The sequence below is a fragment of the Sus scrofa genome, chromosome 2, assembly GCF_000003025.6.
Source record: "Sus scrofa isolate TJ Tabasco breed Duroc chromosome 2, Sscrofa11.1, whole genome shotgun sequence".
In the NCBI taxonomy this organism is placed as follows: Eukaryota; Metazoa; Chordata; class Mammalia; order Artiodactyla; family Suidae; genus Sus; species Sus scrofa.
Window position 1 is genome coordinate 75,799,631 of NC_010444.4, and position 7,461 is coordinate 75,807,091.

Genomic DNA, 7,461 nt, shown 5'->3' on the forward strand with positions numbered 1-7,461 from the left:
GGCGCTGCCGTGAGCTGTGGTGTGGGTTGCAGACGTGGCTCAGATCCCACATTGCTGTGGCTCTGGCGTAGGCTGGCAGCTCAGCTCCGATTAGACCCCTAGCCTGGGAACCTCCATATGCCGCGGGAGCGGCCCAAGAAATGGCAAAAAGAAAAAAACAAAAACAAAAACAAAAAACAACAAACAAACAAACAAAAAAACCTTCCCTGAAAACCATCAAGGAGTTTGAGTCTTTTGAGCATGAGTTGCTGTTATCCTTGCTGGCACCCTATAATAAACACTGTACTTTGCTTCACTGCAATCCAGTGTCAGTAGGTTGGCTTTGCTGCAAGTTGGCTAAGTGGACACAAGTTCAGTTCGGTAACACTATTTGCTATAAACCTCCCTATGATTCACAGGAAAAAAAGGCATAATAAACCCCTTAAAACCCAGTTGTCCTAGAGAACACTCCATTGTAGATTTGTTAGCAAAATAAATGTTGTTTTAATCTATAGGTTTTTAAGGTGATTTTATTATGCAGCAGCAGACAACTACTCTTACATAAGATGACATGCCCTGGAGTTCCAGCTGTGGTCCAATGGGCTCCGCAGCATCTTAGGAGCACTGGGGCACAGGTTTGATTCCTGGCCCAGAATAGTAGTATGCCGCAGCTGTGGCTTAGGTCCTGCCTACAGCTTGGATCTGATTCCTGGCCCAGGAACACCATATGCCTCAAAAGATGACATGCCCTTCCCTCCACTCCAGCAGAGACTGACATACTTTATGAAGGATGAATTTGGTCCTAATTTTGAGATAGTTATGCTTTTAAAAACCATGGTAAAATACACAAATCATAAAATTTACCATCTTAACCATTTTTAAGTGTACAGCTCAGGGGCATTAAGTATGTTCAGTCTGTTGTACAACTATCAACCTACCATCTCCAGAACTCTTCATCTTGTGCAATGGAAACTGTATATCCATTAAACAATTACTCCTGATTGTCCCCCATCCCTGCCCCTACCACTGGCAACCACCATTCTACCTTCTGTCTCTATGTATTTGTCTTTTTGTGACTGGTTTATTTCACTTAGCATAATGTGTTCAAGGTTAATCTATGTCATAGCATGTGTCAGAATTTCCTTCTTTTTAAGGCTGACTAATATTTCACTGTATGTATATACCACATGTGGTTTATCATCCACCAATTGAAGGACACTTCAGTTGCCTCCACTTTTCGGCTCTTATAAGTAATGCTGCTATGAATGTGAATGAACAAATATCTCTTTGAATCCCTGCTTTCAATTCTTTTGGGTATAGCTCACAAGTGAAATTGTTGGATCATATGTTAATCCTATTTTTAATAATTTGAAGAACTACCATACTGATTATGATAGCAAGTGCACCATATTACATCCCCACTCACAGTGCACCAGGGTTCCAATTTCTCCGCATCCTCACCAACACTTGTTATTTTCTCTTTTTTGTTTTTCTGTGATTTTGATAGTAGTCATCCTAATGGGTGTGAGGTGGTTGAGACAGGTGTATTTTTAGTTATTTTAAGAAACTTTTCTTCATTAGCAAAATGAAAAGGTAACCAGGAGTTCTCTTGTGGCACAGCAGGTTAAGGATCCAGCATTGTCACTGCAGCAGCTTGGGTCACTGCTGTGGCATGGGTTCAATCCCTGGCCCAGGAACTTCTACATGCTGTGGGTGTGGCCAAAAAAAGTTTTTAATGAAAAGGTTACAAACAGGGAGTTCCCACTGTGGCTCAGCAGATTACAAAACCAACTAGTATCCCTGAAGATGCAGATTTGATCCCTGGCCTCACCAGGTGGGTTAAGAATCTGGTGTTGTCGTGAACTGTGGCATAGGTCGCAGATACAGCTCTGGTCCCGCATTGCTATGGCTGTGGCGTAGGCCAGTAGCTGCAGCTCCCATTTGACACCTAGCCTGGGAACTTCCATATACCATAGTTGCAGCCCTAAAAAAAAAAAAAAAAAAAGTTACCAACAGAAGGGGAGAAACTATTTGCAAGATATGTATCCAAAAAAGGATTAATATATGAAGAACTCACACAACTCAATAGCAAAAAAACAAAACAAAAACAAAAAAAACCCAAAAAACCCAGACAATCTGATTAAAAAATGAGAAGACCTGAATAAATACTTTTTAAAGGAGACATCCAAATGGCCAACACTAGGTTATTATAGTCAGAATTGGAAAAATACACAGAGGCAAAGAAACACCATGGCCATACATGAGATTCATAGACACTCTTGCCTGAACACAACTTAGCAACATGGGTAATCCCGGCCGTAACCATGTAGCCCCTAAACAGAATCATCAAGACTTTGGAACCTAGGACTTAAAAGTACACACACTCTGAGACACTGGACACTAATAGACAGACCTCTAAAGGGTAAAAACAACCCTCCTCTTTCTCCTTCTCCTTAGGACTTACCACCTTTTGATACACCTTATATTTTACTTATGTCAATGCAAACAATCAATAAATGATCTCTCTCTCTCTCTCTCTTTACTTTTCCCGCCATGCCTATGGCATATAGAAGTTCCCAGACCAGGGATGAACCCAAGACACAGCAGTAACCTGAACCTCAGCAGTGACAACACCAAGTTCTTAACTGCTAGGCCACCAGGGAAATCTTCATTAAATCATCTCTAAAAGGAATAGAAAAGAGTTTCATTTGAGCCAAGCTCAATGAACCCAAGAGGCAGCCTCTCAGAAGCTCAAAGAAACTGCTTCAGGGAAGCATGGTTTCCAGCACTGATGTACATCTTGTCAGAACAAAGACCATATATCAACCATGATGGGGGCACATTCCTTCAAGGTTTCAAAAGACAGATGACTACACACACAGCAAGTCAGTATGGCCTTGGCATCTGGGAAGGACTACCAGTGTGGGTGTCATAGAAAAGGAGGCATTTATCCCTGTCTTCAAAGTGACATTCTTTGCCTTTAGATAATGCATTCTTTTTCTTAACACTTAAAGCAGATTTACAATGCATGTTTGGCAGGCCATAAGACAGGCTGTTCTAGTTAGCATAAAGTCCAAGCCAAATGATGTATAAGCCAGAATTGTTATCCAACCCAAGTTTACTCTTTTTGCCACAGGACAGGCCAATAAATTCAGAGACGAATTGTTGGGGCAAGGAATGACGACTTCAATCGGAAAACTAGCAGACTAAGACTAAGATGGCAGACTAGTGTCTCAAAAAAACCATTTTGCCTCAGTCTGAATTCAGGCTCTTTTTATACTGAGAAAGGGGAGGCGGAAGAGCCAATAGTCACTCACTGTCACTTGCTTGGGGGAAGGGCTTGCTCACAACAATGCTGACCAATGGCTGAATAGGACCACTAAAGGTTGCTCACTAAAGGTTGCTCCATTACAGAAGGACTTCACCATACCTCATTACGAGGAAATGCCTTCCATCACTTATGTATCCTTGTTTAGCTCTCATAGAAATTCAGCTGGAAGAGGGGATGGTATTTCCCTGGATCTGATCACTGCTAAATCAACAGCACACAGTAGAAAGCCTGCTATATATAAAGAAACGCTTACCGAAAGGCCAGTACACACACACACACACACCCTCCCTCCTTCCTCTGGGGGCTTTGTCCATTTACCTTAACTCTCTCATGGCTCACATCCACTTGTCTGCTCAGGCTTATCGTCTCCATTCCAAATGGTAAAGGGTATCCTTTGCCCCCCCCCCTCAAAGGAATTCCCAAGGGATCCTTCAGGCAGACCTGCTCTGAGGGTAGGAGGTGTCACACTGCACAACCCTCATCGTGCACAAAGCCTTTCTGCACCCACCCCAGCCCCTCATCTCCATAGCAACCTCCTAGGAGCTGAGCGCCATCATCTAGTCACGGAAGCCTGAGATCCTAAAAGTCAGTGGCTTGACATATTTTCCGTGTGGTAATCAGAAGGCCTTTCACTCCCTTACATCTCAGGGAGTTTGCTTGTTCCTTTGCTTCCGCCAGGAGTCTGGCCTCGAGGGAATCTATCCTCCCCCTAACCCCCACCCTCCCAGTCGCCACCATGTTTCCTGCTGCGCTCTTCACTGGTGTTCGCCTCCCCACCCTGTTGGTCCTGGGTTGGCTCCCACCAAAGGTCCTATGGCTTTCACCACCCTTCGTCACCTTCCCACCACACCACACCTGCAGCATCCAGGTAGGGGAGAGGAAAGGCCTGTCAAGCTCGGACATCTTGTCTCTCGGCCATAAGCTGACAACCAGCCCCATCATCAAGCCAACCGGAAGTTGGCAGACAGGAGTTTGGGCAGGAGGTGAGGGAAGGCCCCACAGCACTTCCAATCCTACCCTGACCCCCACTGCGTATTCACTGGCTCTTCAAACAGTTGATGTCTCAGCTCCCACCACAGGAAGGACTCTCAACAGCATGAGGACCTCAGGACTCCCTGGTGTCTCCGCGGCCCCAATCCGCGTGCAGTCGCATTGCATGCTGGGAGCAATCCGAAGCATGAAATCCTAGTGTCTGAGGAGGCTCTTACTCTGAACACTTACCACAAGACTTGGGGTCCACTGGGTGGTTTGTGTCCAGGAAGCGAGCGTGCTGTGCACTGGTAAAATCTCTGCACATTCTGCCTGGAGCAGTTGGGAAGTTTGGACATGAAAAAAACTGGGGACGTTGACCGCGCCTACGTGGCTGCTCGCCCCTTGGGTACTAGAGCTGGAAGGTGGGCGTGAGTGTGAGCGCTGCTGAGCCCGCCGTTCTCCCACGTCGTGCACGTGTTAGGTGTTGAGACTGACAGATTTGAAGCAATTTGGCTGAGTTCATGTGGGAACTGAAACTCTGGAAGGAGAATGTGGGTCACTGTCACACTCCTTCCTCTGGACACTGTGCCTCGCAGCCATGTGGAATTTCTGCGGAGAAATGACTGCCAGAGGGGCTCACATGTAGATCTTCAGTGAAGTTTTACTGCAGTGGGGATCAGGACTGGGTTTGGCCCTAAGATTTCGGGTAGCCTGGACCTGAGTCACAAGTGGCTTCAGGAAAGGACTTGGTGTGACTGCCCAAGGATAAGGAAACATTAACATCCACACTTGACCTCCAGGAGGATCCCCTTTGGAACTGTGTGGGATTCTTTTTGAGATTCGAACCACAGTATTCCCAGAGTTTTGGCAACAGGAATTGGGTGTGAACCTTAGAGAGTGTGTCCTCAGGTAATGTGCCTGAAGTGAGGGCAGGTGTGACCCTGGAATAGTAACTCCTAACTTCACATGGGGTTCCAGGAAAGCCCTGCTGGGCCCCGAGTCTTTGGAGGTGGAAAATACTGTTGCTACACACCTAAAAATCAAGGTTTGGGGGAGTTTAAATTTCCTTTTAGCTCATAAGAGATTTTGTTTTCTACCTACACTTGACCACAGCTTGTGGCAATGCCAGATCCTTAACCCACTGAGCAAGGCCAGGGATTGGACCCACATACTCATGGATCCTAATGGGGTTCTTAAACCTGCTGAGCCACAACAGGAATTCCAAATTCACATTTTTAACTGTAGCTCTATGAGTTTTCATAAATGCATACTGATGCCACCATAATTAAAATACAAAACACTCCATCACCCAAAGAAAACACCCTCCTAATGTCCATTTGTAGACAGACTTTCTGCCCACTCAGCCCATTCTGTTCTAGTTCCCTATACCTTGGTTTTTCCCAGAATGTTATATAACGTAGACTTTGTAAACTTGACACTGTAGTTTGAAAGTTGTGTAATTACACTTGTCCTACAGAGCCGTGAGATTAAAAGCTTTTGTTTGGTGCGGGTTTTGTTTTTGTTTGTTTTGCTTTTCAGGGCCACACCTGAATCATATGTAAGTTCCCAGGCTAGGGGTCAAATCAAAGCTGCATCTGCTGGCCTATGGCACAGCCACAGCAACATGGTATCTAAGCTACATGTGAGACCTACACCACAGCTTAGAGCGAGGTGAGATCTTTAACCCTCTGAGCAAGGCCAGGGATTGAACTCGCATCCTCAGGGGTACTAGTTAGGTTCTTAAACCACTGAGCCGCAACGGTAACTCCATAGATTTAAAAGTTTGGACAAGGAGTACCATCACAGCTCAGTGGAAACTAATCTGACTAGTATCCATGAGGATGTAGGTTCCATCCCTTGTCTTGCTCAGTGGGTTAAGGATTTGGCGTTGCTGTGGCTGTGGAGCAGGCTGGCAGGTACAGCTCCGATTCGACCCCTAGCCTGGGAACCTCCATATGCCACATGTGTAGCCCTAAAAAGACAAAAAATAAAAAGTTTTGACAGTGCCCAGTACAGCACATGTTAGGTCTTCAAAAGAGATTCCATTATTATTATAGGGTGCAAAAGCTTAAGCAGGACTCCACTCCTGTACTCTTCGTCATTCATCAATGGGAAGGACGTTGGGGAGGGATGATCATATAAGGTACTAATGATTATGAAGTGACACTCATCTCTGCAGTGCTCTGCAAACAAGAGTTAACATGAGAAAATGGTCAGACTGGGTTTCATCTGCCCTTTAATTCAACATGAAGCTGTTTTACATTTTTCTCTTTCCTAATTGTGTTGAAAGTGTAAGCATACGGAAACAATACCTATGGAAAGCAAAAGGGGGCACTGTGGCTTTTGTGGATCATTAAAACAAAAACTTATACTTTCTCCGCCTATAATATAAAAGAGCATGAAAAGATTTCCCCTATTTGAGGGTATCTAACAATTGGGCTGTCACTCAAAACGGTATCCCCCATCAGCAGGTCACTTCAGTTATTCCTGGGATAGTTTCTCCTCTTATGATCCATAGCTCTTCTCCTAGGTTCTAGTAGGAAATCATAGTGGACTTGCATAGATGTCACTCTGCTCATTGGAAGACTCATGGGGGGAGTTAGCAACCTGCAGGTAACCATAAAGCTTCCTCAAGCTGTGAGGAACTCTTTTTTGCAGAACAAATTCTGTCAGTCGATGTGTAGGAGCAGCAAAATGATAATGCCAAATGTTTAAGTTCTTTCACAAGGATGTTGGACACAAACACCTACACGCTGTGGTTCAAATCAGTATGAAGCCTCTGGTCCCAGATGCCAATGTACAATCTCACAAACACATATACCCTAAAAACTTGAACCACTACAAAAATGAGACTGAACTATGTGTATATCTTCTTTCTATGGAAAATACTGTTAAATCCATGAAGAGAGGATTATCTCTGTGTAACTGTCCACAATTACCAACACCTTTGAACAGTCCCAGAAATAGTGTTTAAGGCATATTAGATGCTGTAAATATATACAAATTAATGCTGATATCCTCATTTACTGAGGCCGTTACTTTCATTCATTCTGTATTCCTTACTCCTCCCTTATCATGGTATATATTTTACTTAATTCTGCTTTGGTATTATTCAATAAAGTTTGTTTTCTCAATAGGATCTTTTTATATCCTTTGCTTGACTCATTTGGTAATTAAAC